The following is a 20,438-nucleotide window of genomic DNA, read 5'->3' as shown; positions in this document are numbered from 1 at the left end:
TTGCAAGATACCCTGATTGAAGCAAGCTGTTTGTTTTTTTTTTTCAAAGGCCACCAAAACCCATAAACACTGAGTGGCTTTCAAAGACCATTTCTCTGAATATCTTGTTCTTTAACTGTGTAATTCACACACAGTGAAAAGTGAAAATACAATTGGCTATTGCTATGAAGTGTAGGCAGATACCTTGTGTACCACTTTCTTACCTCCCCAGTGAATTCCCACCTGTAATGGTAATGTCTGGCTTCATTTAATTGGAGTGCCAAAAATCCAAGAAGGACAAAAGTCATGTAATTAAAAAATACCCTGCACTTCTTCCAGGGAGTGATTTGAACATCCTTGTCCTCACTGACACAAATTGAAGAAGAAAACCTCAGGTTCAGTGAGAATCAACAAAACAGCCTTTGTGAAATCATCAGTCAGCTGCTGTAGTCCATCTTTTCATCGGATTTATGTCTGCCATCCATCCTGTGTTCAGAAGTGTTATCTTCTTTCTTTTTGGCAAATTTCCAGAGCACAGCAAAGAAAATGCCTCAACAGATGGAGAAAAAAATATATCTGTTCATCTGTAGGAGGCATTTTTGCTCACTGATAACAAAGAGCTAAAAATGAGAAACTTTTGTAGAATAAAGTACAAGAGCTAGTGGTGAAGGATGAGGAAGAATAAAACCTGCCAAGATGCCTAGGTTCTTAGTGAGTTTTCTTAGGTTTTTCCTGTTTATTACTGGTACACATGACTTCTTGCTTTGCAAAAGACACAGTCTGCAGGTACAAATGATTTATGCTGTGCACTTAATGGATGACTGGATCTTTTCATTTATGGACTTTGCAGCAACAATAAAAAAACCTGTAGGTTAGTTAATGAGCTTTAGCAGTCTCAGGCAGTTAACACTACATGTCTGATATTATTAGAGTTGGTACTGTAGGTTAAGCCATAGATTCTGCAGTGAAACATAAACTGATTTCTTTGGTGAGTTCATTCCAGCTACTGTGTTGGCTACTTCAAGATTTGGGAGACTTCAGAATATCTTTTTTACTATACATTTTATTAGGCCTGAAGATGAAAGTTATATTTTAAATGTCAAAGTTATTGTTTCTGGTAACACAGCAAGTATCTCTTCCAGCCTGGCATGCCAACATCACATCTATGCTATGAGTGTGTACAGGCTCACAGAAGCAGTCTTCCTCTTCAGCTGCAGTGAGTTCACACCATGCCCAGAGGAATGGTGGAGTGGAGACCCCCTTGCTTGGCCCATTTCATATCTGGTCTTCAAACTACATAAGCTCTACTGGTGGAGAAGGAATCTTCAACCCATTTTCCCCAACCAAAGCAAAAACTCACTCTTTTTTAACACTTTTCTGGACACACTGAACCAGTTAAGTATAATTTGCCATAAATATCTGATGCATGTCAAAGGTTCTTTTCATTTACTCCAGCAGTGGTGGAGATCTGGTTCGACACTGACCAGAGGAGACTTGCAGACTTCAAATTTTTCAGCAGCTTGGTGTTTCATTCAAGTTTTCTGAGATTTGCCCTGATATCTTTATCCTTCATGCCATTCCCATACACTGCCCCAGTAGCACACTGAGGATGTTTGTGCAGACCCAAGCCCTAGGCTTTCATTTATTGCTCTAAAAAGAGAAAACTTGCACCAAAATATTCAACATTAACATTTGTGCAGTTGGGCAACCAGAAGAAACGAGGAAGTTAATTTAATTTTTTTTCTCTCCAGATTACTGCCAGGTTGGGACAGGACAGAAAGGGAAAATGCACAGCATATGGAAAGAACAAGACTGACTATTTAGATGAATATTTACATGAATGACTCTGTAAATTGCTGTGGATGTCACATAGCATTACAGCCTGTTACATGAAAGGAAAATAATCCTGAAATTTGAGACCCATTTTTTTTATTGTTAACTTGGAATAGTGCTATGGGCCTCAGTTTTTCTACTTTCTTATTATATTTGGTACCACAAAAATGAAAAATACAACATTCAAGTTGTATGGGAGACAGGCTGTGCCCTTCAGTTACAAAACACTGTGGGCACTGAGCTATTTTTAAAGTTTCTTGCTGTTCTGCTATGCTGTTTGAAAGTTCAGTCCAGCATGACACAGGATTTAGTCCTACATTGCATCAAATTCTCCATAGGTTGCAGGAGATATTAAACCTCAGATAGTCCACATACAGTTTTGAATCTGCATTTTATGGGTTTAGTTATTGTTGTTTTATGGGTTAGTTGTTTCTGTTGCATTCCTTAGCATTACAGCAATAATTCTACTCTGTTGGACTAGACATCCTCTCAAACCCACAGCTAGGCTTTAAATTTAGAGCACTGGGCTGTTGGATGTTGGAGGCAGGAGAACACAATGTTCTGAAGGATTGTTCCTATTGCTTTTCAGCAAGGTGCTCTAGTGGTATTCTTTTATTTTAAAAAATGACCAAAAAGCTTATCCTTCCTGCTTTTAGCCCAGGATTCACTTAAACCCAGGACTTACAGAGTCAAGCAACCACCCATGAACCATGAGTATGGTTTCTGAGCATATTAATTTGAGCTGCAAATCACACAGAACTCTTTTCTGTATTTAGAATATTAGTCTATATTTAAAACAAATAAATATAAAGGAAAATAAAGAATCTTTTATTTACTGACTGTATAAGTAACTAACAATAAGATAGAAAATATTTTATAAATGGAAGATGTACCTTCTGACTTAGTTTACTCCAGAGCAAAAACCTAAATACATATTGTTGGGAAAAAGGTTTTCTAGAATCTGTATAACAAAACATTCTGTTAACTTGTAAGCCTTTCTACTTAGGTACAATGTGATTCTGATCTGTTCATTTATCTAGAGTGTATAGATACTGGTGTAACAAATAATAATAATAACAACCTTGGTCATGCACTATTGAAGTTAATCTTACAGATCCCACTATAGTTAATAGCAAAAAAAAAAAAAAGGTTCTTGATGATTTCCATTAAAAGTATAAAGAAATGCTTTGAAAGTATAAAGAAATGCATAACTACACATCAGAGTACACATATATAAAATTACTTTTAGGGGAAAAGCTGGCACACAAAACTTCAAAATCAGCATTTTCCATTTCATAATTTCTATATTATTCAAGTTTATCCTATTTTAAATGAGCTCATACTTTACATTTACTGTTGTCGCTAAGTAAAAATACTTGTGTTTTCTTCTTTGATGATGTATCCAATCAAATTTTGTTCCAAACAAAAGAACAAAATTTCTATACAGTCTTAGAAGTCAGTTTTGTCTTCTATTCTCAAAAAAAAAAGTGATTATCAACATCCATTTTATTTGCTGTGAATAAATTATTCAGATCTTGTTTACCATATTATTAAATTTTAATTGTTCTCTTGCATTTTCTCAAATGTAAACAAACCTGTGGCAGAACAAAACACTGCTTAATTATGGCAGCTTCAATTGCTCAACAAAAGAGACATTTCAGAGCGGAATTTTTAGATTGTCTAATTCTTCCCTAAAGGCAAACTCAGCTTTCTCAAAATTATTGCCTATCCATTTTATTAGGAATCCACAAAGGTAAATTTTCTAAAGATATTAAAATAGAGAGCATTTCAGCTCTTGGATATTTTTTTCAATGAAGATAATTGCATATTAGTGAAATTTTCCTTTGTTTAGCACTGTCCAGAAACCTGTGTTAAAAGTGATGAGACATTCATTTGAGCCTGTACACAAAGAAAGAACACAAAAAGTACCAAAATGCCACTGGGTAGCTTTGGATCTTTTTCAGCCTTAATGATTCTATGATTCCATTCTGTGATTCTATGAAGTGACACTCACAGGGCTTTCTGGAAGACAAAGCCTCACACAGGTAACACAGACCCAGCAAACCAAGTCCATATTTCACCTTAACTTGTATGACATATGGACTGTGCTTTCCCAGGAGTCTCAGACAAGCAAGATGGTGCATACAAGTGGTCCTGCAGACCTGCAAGATGAGGCAATGACCAGTTCCTTATTTTTGCATTGCTTCCAGTGAAAGAACTGTAGTGATTGAGAAGTGACAGCTGGTCCCAGCTCTTTGACAGTGAAGGAAATCTCTGCCTGCTCCTGAGGAATCAATATGTTACCACAGCACTCTGTGATGGTGAAATGTGTGCCAGCAGAAATCTGGGTTGCAGTTAGGAGTGTAACTGCAGAATATACATGATGGGTAAGTTGTCTGAAATATTAGAAACAAGCGTGACCACAGTGGGACTAATTAGTGAGTCACAGAACTAGGTAAACATATTTGAACAGTTTGTGGGCTAGCCTGGACCACAGGACGAACAATCATGAAGCTCTCAGTCCTCAGCTCTTGCTGACATGCCTGTACAAGTCCATTACACGGACTACCAGTGACTCAGGGCTCTGGGCTGTTAAGCAGTCAGTGGGAATTTTTCAGAGTAAGTGTTGAGAAACTTGGGAAAAATAGATTAATACCTCAGAGCCAGAGCAGGAGAGTTGCTGTAAATGGAGCAAATAAACAACGTGTTACTAGAACAGAGCCTCCTACAAGCATTGTGGTTTTTTGCTTAATGTGTTATATTCCCATTTCATATGCCTCAAATTATGGACAATGGAGAAGATTTTTGTTCATATTTAGCAATGATTGTAGAAGGAAGAAAAAAAAGCCTAAGTTGCTGTCAGCAATATCCAGCTGCAATCTTGCAATCACAGCTTCTCAGAGAAAGTCTCTTGCTCTATCAGAAAATACATGTGTGGTCCGATCTTAGCCAGAATGTTTGTCTGGAATTCCTCTGCTATTCTCATCTAAGACTAATGTTTATGACTGCTTTTGCACAGCCTTAGGGGCCCTATGTCCTACCAAGAATTCTTTTTTCATGATGGTAAACTAAAGGACTCTAGCTGTAACCAAGTGATCTGCTACTCCACTTTAATATTGGTGTGACACAAATTTCTGATACACAAAATAGACCTGTTTTTCAGCAAAAATTTGTGTCCCCTAAATTTGTTGGAGAAATGGCATAAGAGAGTAAGCTGCAGAGAGCTGTCTGCTTGACATTCAATCCTCAGTGAAGAAGTGTCTGCAATTTTTTTTTCATTTCAGTGTCCTGCCTTTGGAATTTGCTTGTGCCAGCAGCAAACAATAGATCTGGGGAAAAATAGTACACTTCAGGGCTGGATCCTCAGGCACAAGCTAAGGGGCAAGTAGTGCCAGGCTCTAAGCGAGAGCTGAATGCTGCAAAGCGTTTAGCAGAAATAATCTAATAAGGGCTGCTGAGACAACCCAGAGGTGAAACCCTGCAGAGGTGCCAGAGCCCTCAGATGAGCCCAGAAAACTCTTACCGCCTCTTTGTGATCCACCCCAGTATGTGCATGTGCAAATTGAAGTAAAAATATAATAAAAGGGAAATTTCTACCCCTACTGCACCTCAACACAAATAACTCTTGCACGTCTTTTTTGGATTATCAAGAAAACACAAGAAATGAAAGGAAACAGAAGAATTGAACTTTTAAATACTATTTAAGAAGGTATTAGTTTAGTTTGTGATTTTTGCATCTATGGGTTTGGAGAAGAAATGTCAGGAACTTAGAAGACAGAGTGACCTACAACCACCAGTGGTGTCATTCATAAAAATGGATTTCCAAATATTCCTGCTTCCCTTGTCCTGTCACTTGAAATCTAAAGTTTCCATGTGTCCCTGGACGATGCAAATTTTTCATGTAAACTTCAAAGCTAATAAAGGGCTAACAGAGCTGCCATGCCAGTTGGAAGGGATGGAGACTTTTTATCACACCTCTAATTATAACATGTGCAGTGCTTTCAAAACCAGATAAGAAATATTCATTTCAAACTCTCCATAAGCCTGAAATAACCTAAATAACTCATTCTGTCTGTTGCATTTGCAAATCTAAATGTAGTGCACAAGTCCATGGTGTTTAAATTGTTACTGAAGAGGAACCCAAATCCGACCTCAGACCTAACCCCCACTGTAATTTTGTTTTGGTATTGGGAATTTCTGTCTGGACAATTTCAAATACAAGTGACCTTTCCCTGGAACTCTTTCCCCGCGACATTTAAATAAAACTTGCCCTAAAATTCAAGTAATAAACAGGGCTGCATAACTCTGAGGCTTGGTTATTAAAACAAATCAAGAAGCTGAGAGGAGAGCTGAAAAAATGTTATTTTCCATGCGTATTTCTCTCCCTAATATTTTGCCTTGTTTTGAGTAAGCTTAATATATTTCATTTTAAATTCAGTTCCAATGCTCTATTTTATTGCAGTAATATTTATTAATTGGTATTTCCATGTATCTTCCTTTTTCCAGCATAGATTACTTTTAAATAAATGTAGGAATATCTAGAAAAAAATATTGATGACAATTTCTTACTTATTCAAACTTCAAATGAATTTGCAAATACTTTTCCCTTCCAAACCTCTATGTTAAAAGAAATCTCACATTTGTTAAAAATGTTCCCCAGACCAGGTTATGTGCACCTGTCTGACTGACATTTTTGTTTTAAAGCATGCGATTTTAATCCTGGGTGCTCAGTGACACCATTCTCAGACCATAATTTATGTTGCTAATAATGTGCTTCTGTAAAAAAAGAAGTCCAAGGTGACGGTGAAGGAAAGGTTTGGTTGTCAGATGCCACGGCAGCAAGAGAGATTTGACAGCAGGAGCACAGGGTGAAGAGGAAAGAGCCAGCTGTTGTTATGTGTTATGTTCCTCCATGAAAGGGGGGGGACAGAACCACTCCTGCAGTTTCAGCTCTTTCCCCTCCAGCCAGGGTGCTTTTTCTTGAACTGTGACACCAAGCTGAGGAGTTAGGATGTCATTTTGCAGACTGAAAGCTCAACAGGGCAAGGACTGTCTGGTTATTTGGACTTATCCGACACTCAGCACAAAGGAGGCTCGAGAGAGACTGTGGCCTGGGGACAGTGCAAACAATCACATAAATAACTCCACACATGCAGGAAAACCTTGCTGGAAAGTTTAATTGCTGTGACAGTACCAATGATGGCTCAAGTAAAAGTCTACTTAAATTCCAACACTGCATTAGCAATCTGGGACAATTTTCCTTGTACATTCACATCTCAAGTGTATTTTAGATGGTCTGAAAAACAACCCCTGCTGTCAAGCATTTCAGCTTTGCTGCTATCCAATATTTTTATTCCAAACACACATTTTTAAGTGCAGATAGGGCTAAGTGACCAGCAAATTTGATTACTCCCAGTGCATAATGCCTGACATCCTTTATGCACTTGGTTCTTGACTCAACACAGTGGGGGTTAATGGGAGCTGTGAGGCTAATACCCCGTGCAGCAGGTTGAGAGCACACCTCTGAAAATTAACATGGTAGGCTTTCCATCTTCATCAGGCTGCTTTGCTGGCTATGACAGTGATAGGTGCTGTGTAATATCAAGAAAGATCAGAACATGGCACAGGCAGAAATCCTGTCACACCAATGCAGATGTTCTTAAGGACCAAAGAGGTTTGGAAGAGGTCTCCTATTTCAGTAAATAAATTGAATATTATTCTAAAAATCACACCAGTTAAAAAAAAGAGGTGGTGGAAAACTACCACTACAAAGGAAGATTTTCTTTTAGTCATCACAAAAAGGATGGCTGTGGAGGGAAAACAATAAATACAGTGGGAGCTATATTTATTCTCTGGGTTTTCCACATATTCTACTAATAATCTTAAGGACAGCCACATTTCTTTCTTCTCACCCTACTGCAGGATCCAGTAAAATTCTTAATTGTTCAGGGAAGGCGTGATGCCTTGTTATGTGTCTGGTACAATGGCCAATGAACATATGCTGGTATTTTTAACAGCTCCACTGTGAGAGTTGTTGTAAGAATGTCTCAGTGAGGATATAATGCTTTCCTTGTGTGGGAGGTCAGGCTAGATAATTTTAATAGGCCCTTCTGAACATGAAATATATTATCAAACAAAACCACAGTGATACAGGCAGCAATTATTTTCATAATGAGAACTGGTAATTGTGTGGACAGCACTGAGTAAAAATAAATGAGATCTGTAGACTAATAACAGACTTCTATAACACTGAGAGGAGCAAATACTCCTGTAAACAGGATTGGTATTGCCACTACTTCACATTCACGCAGCATTTTGCAGAGCTGTTACTTCATTTTGGTGAAGAAGCATGAACAGAACAGAGATTCAGTGGTTGCCCAGCATGCAGTGATGCACTGGATAAAGCTCCCGGGTCACCTCTGCCAGCCTGTCTTCTCCCCTCTCACATCTTGCACAACCGGAACACAGCACTGGTGAGGAGTCCCTCTCCTGACCCACACTGCTCCTGTTCTCTCAATGCTGGGTGACACCCTGGGGACCTCTGACAGTTATGTCCCCTCCAGCATCAGTGCAGACTGCTGGAAGGTCCCTCCAGCTCCTGCTGGCCCCATTTCAGGTGTGGTGTTTTTATCAGGGCAGGTTGGAAGAAGCGAACATTAAATCAGTCATGTGATGACCTTTACCTGCAGCTCCACCCTATCTCTGAACACAGCCTTTTGACAAACACTGTCTCAGAAGTTACCAACACTGGCACACACGTGGGGTTGTGAGAGTGTCATTGTGCATGCCTGCATGCGCAGGCATAAGAGAACAACTCAGAAATACATTTTTATTGTCCTAATTGTTTTCTTGCTCTTTCTTCACTGGCCTTAATTGAATTTACGCTGACTTCTTTTGCTCAGAAAGCTTGCTACCTCTGATTGGATTTCGGTTGCTTAATCAGTAGACACGTGCATCCTCACTGAGTAGCTTTCCTCTTACCCTTAGTGGTTACTGGAGACCCATTTGCAGACACTATGTGAAATGTCTATAAGGCCTGGAGCCAAGTTCTGAGCTGATGTAAATAAGGAGATGTACCAATTTTCACCAGCAGATAATTTGCTATGACACTAAATTTCTCCTTTTTCCTGTCCCTGATACAGGATGGTCTGTCTGCCACATGCAATAACAGTAAAATGCTGGTAAGATTAAAGGCCCCTTCTAGTAACCTTTCGCAATCAGATTTACTAATTGGGCCATGGGACTCACAAAACAGTGTGGTTCTACCTCAACTACTAATTATCTGGCAGTCAAATCCCAAATTAGACCTTATGCAGAGGATTGGAGTCTTAGGACGATGTGATTCTCTCCTGTCATTTTAAGGAAACAGACCCTTTCATACACTATATGTATAAAAATGGGAAGATGACAGGAGCATTTTGGTTCCTTGCTATTAACATTCATGACACCCATGCTATCTGAAAAAAAAACAGAAAAGAAAAAAGAATTATGCTACAATAGGGATGTTTTGGCAGTCTTGGAACGACTGCACTTATAAAGGGCTATTAATAGATTAAGATCGTGTCTGCTGTGCTCCCAACAGTTACCTAAGGATCTTGAAGTGTACTCGTAATAATAGCAATGCTCAGCACTTACAGCGTTTTACATCTCCAAAGCACTGTACAAACATTAACTAATTGATCATCAGATCCACACTGATCTGTCAACATACATCAGAAACACATTTTGAAAGAAGACCAATCATTTTTAAGTGTTCATGCTGCAGATCTGTTCAGTAGAGGCTGAGTGCCTTCATAGCATAAAATTCAGCATTACAAGAAACATCTGTCATGGGTGTCCCATTTTCTCATTTTGACCTCATGGGAAGAAATATTACAAGGCAGAACATTTTCTCAGGAGAGATTTTTATATTGCATATGAAGGCATTACTTGCATTCTTAAAAATATATGTATTTGGATTAATCTGTAGTAAAGAGGACACTGACGAAAATTTATTTAGTGTGTTTTTTGGTAATTCTTGCTTTGTAGATGAACATTTTCCAGCTGTATCCTTAGAAAATTGGATTGTAAAGAGAACAAAGTCCTTCACTGGTGTTTTTACACCTGCAAATCTGGTTGCCTTTGATTATGAAAATGAAGTGGACCTAAAAATAGGAAATATAGGGTTTTTTAAAATTTTAGTTTTATTTTTGATGGATCACTATGTCATTTCATTGAGATAAAAAAGGGAGACAAATTTCAGTTTCACTTGTGCATTTTATAACATTTGACAGTTTGTGGAGGTACGTCTTCAGCACAAGGCCGAGCCGTTGCATTGGTCTCCTCACACCAAAACTGACACAGAGGACTGCCACAGAAATCATTTCCCCTTGGTGAACTAGTTTGTGTGTCCTAAATAACAAAGGAAACAAATTGCTAGATGTTAAACCTTATCTGATAACGATGGACTTGGTAACTACCTGCAATACACATAGACACAATCACACTGAGATGCTGTCCCCCTTCTGCATCCCAAGCTCCACTAAAAGAATAATATTAATAAACAGAAAGTCAAGCTCTCCAGAGAGAAAAAATTTGTGTGTATGTATCTATAGATATATGTGTGTGTGTGTGTGGTTTTGTATTTATATATCTTATTTGATCAGATAGTATTTTTCTGAATGACCTGATCTCTCTCAGCCCAGAAATGCAATGATACAGAATGTTGTTTTCTTATTTTTATACATTATGGAGGGTTTTTGGTTTTCTTTTGTTTTGGTGGGTTTTTGATTTGTTTTGTTTAGTTTGGGTTTTGTTTTGTTTTGTTTTTTTTTTTCCTGAACACTTTTCTGTTCACTTCCATATGAGAGTTTCTGTCATTTGAAATGCTCCAAATATATTAATCAACCCCTGTAGCTGTATTCTAGTGCAGGGTAAAGTATGATAAAAGAATAAAATGATTTAAGGTTTCTCATGCATTTAGATATTGATGCTTGATTGTTGTAATATTATTATAATTATACTTTTAGGGAGGGTGTTCACATGTAGTTTATTAGATTTTAAAAAATTACAATAGTGAAAAACAAAGCAAAATCTCATCCCTTGACATAGGATTAAAACCTACATGAGTCAGGATTGGGAACTTTAGTTACATTCAATGAAATTAAAAAATAAGAACTTCTGCATGGTAAACTAAAAGATTTAATAAGTATAAACATTTAATAAGAATTTTCTTCTGGGTTTACTACCTTTTTGTTATGCAGTTGCTGTTGTATAACTCTCTTGCTGGATCCCTTTTCTCCTTGTTAAACTTCCTCCTCCCTTGCTTTCTTCATTAAACTTTCCTTCCTTGTGTGTAGTTTTTTCTAACCTAGACCATGTGTGTATCAGGATGATGTTTTTACTGGGTGTAATGTGAACACAGCACCCATGTAGGTGCAGAGGAACACTACAGCTCAGAGTTAGCAGCTCAGAGAAAGCACAGACTTTTGCTAATCCTTAAATTCTGGTACATGCCACAAACACCATGTAAGGCTGAATCTCTGTCCTTCTCTTTTATTAACTAGCACTCTCAATCTGGAGCCCAGAGAAGCTGGAGGACATCATCCTCAGGTTCTGCATGCTCCTAACAAAACTTGTCCCTCACAGCACTGCAGGAGGAATTTCTGCTGTTTCCACTGGCAAGGGTAACATTAGGATTTTTAACTTGTTCCCTATCACAGGAGCACATTTAGTGATTTGTGGGTTCCCCTTTTTAAATTTCTAAGTATCACCTCCTGACCATGAATTGCTCTTTTGCTTAAGGGTCACTGATGCACTCCCTCAGTACTACAGAAGGTAAATGAAAGAGGCAGAAACAGAAGAGCAGGCAGCTCTTCAAGAAGCATTTGGACAGCTCTCCCAGGCACATGGTGTGACTCTTGGGGCTGTCCTGTGCAGAGCCAGGAGTTGGATTTCAGTGGTCCTTGTGGGACACTTTCAACCAGGCATATTCTAACATTCTATGATTTCACTATGAGTTCTGTTGCTAAAATAAGGGACAGCAGCAAGAGCAGAGATGTATCTCTTAAGACATGGTTGGCACATCTTTTGCAAGTCCTATAAACCTTTATGCTGCAAATGTGAACTGCAGAGTTTCCACTGCTAAAATCTCTTCAGGCTGTTAGAAGCAGTAACATGCCAGTAAACCAGCTGCTGAGAGGTGTGCAGACTATCTGTGTGGGCTGGTAGAACCAAGCAGAGGCTCATTCCCCACTCACACGACACCAGTTGTATGAATGGGTTCTCTAGTTGAACACAAATATCAGCCTTTCTTAACTGCTGTTTATTTTTCCTAATCTGTCATGGCTCTGCTAATGAAATGATCTTGTCCAGTCTTTCTAGTGCTAGTCCCAGACTTCTAGCCCAGAGTGGCTCTCTCCTTCCTCCTCAGCCTTTCAGTTGCGGCAGACATCTTTTATGAAAAATCTTTTCTTTAGGATTTTTCCTCCTGAGAAGCTGAGAGGCTTCAAGAACAAAATGTAAACAATGGTTATCTGCTGCTGAGGAATGCAACAGGTAGATCTGTGACTGGTCTCATAGAGTTGTTTCTAATGAATAGCCAATCACAGTCAGCTAGCTCAGACTCTCTGTCCGAGACACAAACCTTTGTTATCATTCTTTGCTTTTCTATTCTTAGCTAGCCTTCTGATGAATCCTTTTCTTCTATTCTTTTAGTATAGTTTTAATGTAATATATATCATAAAATAATAAATCAAACCTTCTGAAACATGGAGTCAGATCCTCATCTCTTCCCCAATCTGAAAACCCCTGTGAACACCATTACATTCAGTTTCCTCCTTTGTTATTCAGTTTCAGTGTGTCCTTTTGAATCCTCTTGTTTCTCTTCAGTAACTCCAGGTTTGCTTTCACACACTTCTCCTCAGACATAATCCCTCCCAACCAATTTTGTTCTTCCAGTCCATTTTATTCACTCCTGCTTGTTATCTGGCCTCAGTTTCCTCACCAATCTCTGACCTACAGTGATGTTATACCTTTCTCCTGAATCCTACATATTGTGAAGCACACACAATACCCAGCCCACTTGCTTCCCTTTAACCTCTCTCAATCTATATTCTCAGTCTTCCATTTCCAGGGCCACTGCTCTTAATAATTTAATTCCCTAGGTTGTCCTAGTTCCAACCTGTTTTTGACTCAAATAAATATCTCTTCCTACCAGCTTGACTGCTAGTAGAGAGAGAGGAAAAACATTTTTCAATTGTTGCAGAGCCTGGAGCACACCAGGCTAAGAGAAGACAGACATGTCCTTAAAGGTTTACACCTCAAGGGGTGTGGAAATTCAGGGTGCTCTTGTGCTGTGTTATGGGCACAATGAAAAATCCCTTAGGCTAGGCTGGCTTTAGAATGGAAAGCAGTATGACAACATCAAAAAGGTGACAACTTTGAGGGTTGCCACCTTCAGTCTCAGCATGATCCTGTATAATTACTCTTTCCAGTACTTTTTTCTCCCCATCTAACTCTGACCCTGCTTAGGTTTCCCCAACACATCACTGAATCATCCTGATCATATATGCCCTCCATTCTGTGGGGGATGAGCTGCATTACATGAGCTCAGGGAACGATGAGACACCCAAAGAAGCTTCTTGGCTCTTCAAAGAATCACATAACTTTTAAATTACTTGTTTTAAGTTACATGTAACTTTCAAGAATGTGTTTTGATTGTTTCTTGGCATGCACTTGCAGACTGGTGTCACAAAGAATGAAAGGGTACCCAAAGCATGTAGGAATTATTAGACATCTCATGAAGGTCTGTCCTGCTTACTGTGTTTCCAAATAATCAGTGATTTTCAGATAAGCTTCCAAGAACTGGGCCTCTCCTGTGGAGCATATCCAAACCTCCAAGGACTGCAAAAATCCAGCAGATAGTGAAATTCCTGGCAGTTATGAGAATCCCAGCTTCAAGTAATACAATGCAATTTTTTTTCTAATCCCAGATGAAGTCTGAGAGTGAAAATGAAATGAGAAGCTCTCTACTGGAGACTGAGTCTGGCTGTAAGTCTTAAACACCCTTGGAGAGGGTATTTTTTATTTAAAAAATGTGTTTTGCCAGTCTATTGGGAGACGTCTATGTATCACTTACAAATTCTGTTGAGTCTATAAGCTCTCTATATTTCTACTTTTGTGCTATCTTTTAGTGCATTTGTTAGATGAAAGCACATCAAGCCTGTGGGTTAAAGGGAAAACGAATACAGATCCTCTGAAGCCCAGGTCAGACCTCTCTCCATTAAGACAAACTCTCCACATGCTGCCAGTTAAAAGTAGATTTTTTTTTCCTTGATATCATGTCAAAATACAGGCTGAATCAATGAAGTAGAACCAAAGCTTTAAGGTTTTAGCTTTGAAATTTCTCAGCACTGATACATGAAATGGATACTATGAAATTATTTTGTTTACAGTTCTATATCATGGGATAAAAATAGATTAGTGAATTTTCACAGAGAAAATGAAGCCTCTTTCCTCTTTGTTTTGACTGAGTGCTGAAAGCAGCAGAAGCACCTTTTTATTTAGTGTAGTCTCATGATTGGCTATCCTCCCATTCTGTAATTAAAAAAACCCAAACCCATCAACACCCAAAACCCTGTACAGAAACAAGGCTGTCTGCCAGACAGACTTTTTTGTGTGGATAACAGAGCAAATTAGACATAAGCTTGCAGTGGCAGCACAAAATACCTGGGTAATTTCAGAAAAATTTACCTTCAATCTTTAAAGGAGCAGCATTGTGATGCTGAAAATTGTCACACATAAATTGCTATTTCATCTCTAGAGCAAACACAGACAGAGAAGAAAATGTGTTTTAAACAGGGTGAATTCCAAGGTGCTATAAAGGATGTTTTATCATGGTTTCCACTGTGAAAAATGCAGAGAAAGGAGCATGAGCATGTCCCTGGCAGTGCAGAAACCCTGTGTGGTTTGTACCCTGTTAAGGAAGGGGGCACAGGATCACTTGTATGTAAGGCTTGGAGTCAAGAATTGCAACCTGGCTTTTGTTCTGATATCCTTGAGACTCCAGGCAGGGAAAAAATTTCATTTCTTGCCTTAAGTATTGTTATTTTTAGAATCTGCATGAAAATGTTTTCCTGTGTTAGAGGGCAGATTTGAGGGTTAAGACTCAAAACTGAGAAGCTGAGACTGCTGATAGGGAAACAGGAAATATCACTTTCCTGCCTCGAGCATCCAATTCCACTCCTTGTGTGATGGCAAATTACTTTTGATTGATTCAAAGTTCATATCTCAACACAGGCTGTCCTTTGAACCATGCAATCCTAACAGACACTGAGATTTGAAGGCACACTTCATAGAAATAAAGAATCATAGAATGGTTTGAGCCAGAAGGGGCACGAAAGACCTCTTGTTACTATCCACCTGCCTTGGGCAGGGGCATTTTCCACTAGACCAACTTTTTCAGGGCCCCATCCAGCCTGGCCTTGCACATTTCCAGGAATGGGGCAGCTGCAGCTTCCCTGAGCAACCTGTTCCACCTCCCAATGTAGAATTTCTTCCTAATCCAAAATCTAAACCTATTCTCTTTCAGGTTAAAGCCATTCCCCCTTGTTCCCCCTGACAAAAGTCCCTTCCCAGCTCTCTTATAACCCCTTTTAGGTACTGGAAGGGATTCTAAAGTCTTCCTGGAGCTTTCTCTTCTCCACGCTGAACAAACTCAACTTTCTCAGCCTGCCTCCATAGGAGAGGTGCTTCAGATCTTGTACCATCATTGTGGTCCTCCTCTAGGATTCCACAGGCCCACATTCTTCTTGTGCTGAGGGCTGGATCCAGAGCTGGATGCAGTAATGCAGCAGGGGTCTCACAAGAACAGAGAGGAGGTGCAGAATCACCTCCCTTGATCCTGCTGGTCACTCTGTTTCTGATGGTCAGCTTCCTGGGCTGCAAGTGCACATTGCTGAGCCATGTCCATAGCTGGACTCATAGTGACCAGGAGGAGCGACTATCAGACCTCTCAGATCCCACCAGGATCTTTTCCAGGAAACCCAACCACATGTTCCATTTCCATATGTGTTTGAAGCACACAGAGCTGGTGAACACTAGCTCTGCTGATCTTCTGTTACAGACTCTGCTGAGTTCAACACAAACCCACTGTGGCTCCTTGCAAAACATTTGCTGTGTTTCATCTGTTATAGTTACAAAATAAATCAAATATCTGTTCTTGGATGCTTTCCCTCTCTCTATCCCAAGCTGCTCTTTCAACTCACTGTCCCTCAAGGATCCTATTTCAGTGTTAATATTTTATGCATTTACCATTATAAATAAAGAATATAAACATGGAACATAAATGCATTCCTGAAGGACAAAATAGCACTACAAACCCCCTATTTTGCTCTGAATTTGACAAATTATTTCTCAAGAGAATAAAAGGTGTACCTAAGGAAATGTCTGCCAGTCAAAAGTTTAAATGAAAAACAGAGCAAGAAAACATGCAATGTTTTAAAGTTCTAACTAAATTTGAACAAAAGGTACCTTGGGGAAGCAAAAAAAAAGACTGGTATGTGTCCATTAAAAGATTCACATGTAACCTTTGATTTCTTTTGTTCAGAAGACTTTGAGATGATAGGAAGAAGATGTTAAAATGGGATTACATCATCAACCATGCAGGGACTGGGGGAGAAGTCAGTCACTGGATACACTTGTCTCATTTTTTGTGTAAGATGTTTCAAGTACTCTGAAACTAATAAATGTGATGCATTAAAAAATCTCAAAATTGTAACCACTGATATATTTGAAGACTTTATTCTGGATGCAAGAGGCTATCCAGGCAGTGTTACATTTCTTGGCTGAGAGATTCTGCAAATATATATTTAAAAAAATAAAAATAAAAAGGACAATAAAAAAGGCTGCAGAGAATATGCAGAACACCTTATGTACTAGGTGGGAGGAAGGGAGTACAGAGTACCAGTGAAGAAAGGTCTGTGCAGACTCTTCTCTTATTCCCTGTGACCTAACCAAAGGTCCTAACCATCTGGGGGAAAACTTCCAGTTCTTTGGAAGAATGACAGAGCCAGACTTTTAGTCCAGGTCTAGTGCCAGAGTGAGACAATAATCATAGAAACATCGAATCATTGAGGTTGGAAAAGACCTCCAAGACCACAAAGTCCAATGTTACCTGATGCTTCACTGGGCCTATTGCACTTCTTCTCTCCATCATTTCACAGATGCTAAAGTGTGATCTTTATCCCTTCAAGAAGGTGAGCAGCCAGTAATGACAACCAAGCCTAAATTCCAGATGATGTCACAATTTCTAACTTGCCATAGACTGTTTTTTTGCAAGGGAAGAAAAAAATCCTGATATATGATGAACTATGAATTTCTAGGACTCAGTAACTAATACTAAAGCTGGATGGAGACCTTCATTTTACATTATAAATTGGTACAAATGATGCCATTTACAGCACTCTGGCTGGTTTCCACATGAGGCCTACAAATGCCACAAGCGATTAATAATATCTCTTCCCAAATGCATTTTACAGGGTTTTTTCTTCCCAGAGAGAAGTACTTTGCACTTTTTGAACTTCCAGGCTGATGGGTTGAGCAAATTGGTACAGTTTTTTTTTTAAGTGGATAATCCAGTACATGGCTGAGAAAATGACAAACCAGATGCAACGTGGATGGTCTCCCTTGGGCCTTGGAGAAGTGGGGAAACAACAAAATCTACAGGACATTTCTAGTGAATCAGACCCTTGTTCTCCTCCACAAAGGAGGAGGGGGAAAAAACATGGTGACACATAAAACATGTGGTAACAAATTGATGGCAACTTCTACAAAATGGGAATATGAACTACATGGCATGTAGATAAAAGAGAATGCATCTGCAAAACATGTGAGGAAAATTGTGAACATAATTCTAGCAATTATGATTATAGTGTTGTATACGCTACTGCACTTAATTACAATTCTCCATTCTTTTCATGCTATGGAAATGGACTAAATGTATCTCAAAAGGACAAGCAATCTGTGGCATGAATAGAAAACCTCCTTTATCTTAATACAATGAGGCTCACATTTAACAAACATGGCAGCATCTCTGTGAGAATTTTGATTACAAAATGAACATCCTGATAAAAATTAGCAGCCTTTATTTTTTCATCTGAGAACATGAATAGGATTATTAGTATTATTAAGAAGATTTGGATTGTTTTGTTGCTTTTTAAAAAGTAGTTTCCTTTAGGAGTTACATTAAAATTATCATCTTTCCTTCAGTAAAAATATTAAAATTTTATTTTATTGGAAGGAGAAGAGGTCTGCTTCAAAAATAATTCTCTTCATTTGTGTGCTTAACACTTTCCTTCTTTTTCTCTATTGGAATGAGAAAATGTGCAAGTTTCATAGTACACACATACTCAATTAAAAGTTAAAACATGGTCATAATAATCCATCTTAAACTGTGAACCAGAACAGTTTGTCTATGTAGATCTGTGAAATATTTGGCAAATATTGAATTCTGTTTAGGAACACTGGTCTAGAAGGGAGGCCTCAGGGAACTGAATTAACATACAGGAAGTTTTTGGTATGCATTTAAAAGTGTACACTCGAGTTTTAGGTGCTGGTTTCAGGCAGTTTTCAGAAGTTCCACTGAATTAAATGAGCCAGGGTAGATTTACAGGATCTGGAGAACTAAGTCGTCATATCTCTTGAGAGGAGAAATGGTGTGAAAGAATAGTGTGGTACAACACAAGGTTTTTGGTGGCGCAAATTTGGGGCAAAGGTATCCTTGGGTATAGTAAAATTCTGAGTTACACAATTCTCTGTAAAGATGCACTGATAAATCTTAACAGTTCATTACTCCATCATGTATACTGAAAGGTTAATTCATTTTATAGGATTTTTTTTGTGAGCATTTAAGAATTCAATGAGTTTGATAACTTCCCTCTAAAAAACTCAGAAATTCTGGCTGTATGTTCACAGATGAAGACTTTGTTGCATGGGGGTGCTGTGGCTGGCCATACTGGGCACTCTCAGACCTACTACCCAGGAACACACAGGAGAGAAAAGAAACCAAGCCAGAGAAAGGGATATAAACCTGCTTATTATGACATCTATATGGTTGTCATTATTATTTCCTTTCTGCTCAGAAAGCCTTTTGAAGGTTGAAGGAAGAGTTATTTACTATCAAGTGAACCTCAGATTCATTGTGAAACTGCACACTTGCCTCCTACAAAAAGAAGCTTAAATTAATCAGAGTTCATTAAGCTCTGTAGAAGTCTTAAGGGCCATGGACAACTGCGATGATGCTCTCCAAAGTACAACATGTAAAAGTAACAAAACTAGGAAGGAAGAGACAGTGTCCCAGCTCTGCTGAAGCATGTGAGGCTTGTGAGCACCCACACCTAGCGATCTACATGCAAATACAGCTGATCAGCTGTGCCTCCCCAGCAAAATCTGTGTGTAGGCCACATGTGAGTTGGTAAAAACTGGGTTGAATGTATTTATTAAACATTTTTTCATTATTAATTCAGATTCCAGATTCTCTGTAGAGCTCAGGTAGAATTCTCTAGTTTTCCACCATCTGCTGTAATTCCTGCAGTATATGATGTAAGGTAGGACATAAACAACACTTCATCTCCTAGCTGAATTCAGGCTAATTTAGACAATTGCAAATGTCCAATATTTACACTGGAGAATTAATTACTATTTGTAATTCCCACAAGCCACTTTCTATGAATTTTCCAGCATTTGCTTTGCTTGTTTTTCAACCAGTCCCTATTGCTGCATTCTGTACAAAAGCTGACATTCTTACTTGAGGTCACCTAGCTGAGCATTTCTTTCACCCCCTACTGCCTGCCACAGAGGCTTTGTCTAGACTTAGAAACACCTGCTAACTGAGATTGATTTATCCCAGTCTGGACAAGCTGTATAGTTCTCAATCTCAAATTTGATCTCTTCCCATCTGTATTATCTTGGATTCATCATAAGCCTTTCTCTGTAACCAAGATATCCCTGTTTTAGTACTAAATATCAGAACTCCAGAATCTACTACACCTTTGTCACTGTTTGATTAAGCTTCTGTTTCACCTAAAGCCTGCAAAGGACATTTTATTGTTTTTTAAGTATTTCTATTTTTGTGCATGTTAATATTTTTCTTTAGGAAGAGAAAATTCTTCCTTTGCAGTATTTAATCCTTGATAATAAGCAGAAGATGATGCCTTTTTTTCTTTTCTCCTTTTTTTTTCTTTTTTTTTTTCATGGATAGCCATATCTAGGAAAAAGCCAACTGCTAAAAAGTTGCTTTGAACATATATAATCAGATAAGAATAATTTAATTAAAGTCCATTAAAAAATCTAATATTTATTATTAGCTTGTGTACTTCCTAATTGTTTTATAGGCTTTTATATTTATGGCAAGATTCCAACCATTAAAAATACATGGAACTTGATACATATCCAAGCAAAGAAATGCATTTGCAACTTTGTTTAAAGAAGAAATTGTCAAAAATGTCAGAGCATAACCTTTCACAACAAAGAAAAAATAACTTTGCTTTTAATTATGTGGTTCTTCTCTTCCTTGCTAATATATTATAAAATACATTACCAATTTTGGAGGGCAAAAGGGGAAAGGGGACTGCACTTAGAAAGTGTAG

Source organism: Molothrus ater, chromosome 2, assembly GCF_012460135.2.
Source record: "Molothrus ater isolate BHLD 08-10-18 breed brown headed cowbird chromosome 2, BPBGC_Mater_1.1, whole genome shotgun sequence".
Taxonomy (NCBI): Eukaryota; Metazoa; Chordata; class Aves; order Passeriformes; family Icteridae; genus Molothrus; species Molothrus ater.
Note: the sequence above shows the minus strand (reverse complement) of the source record.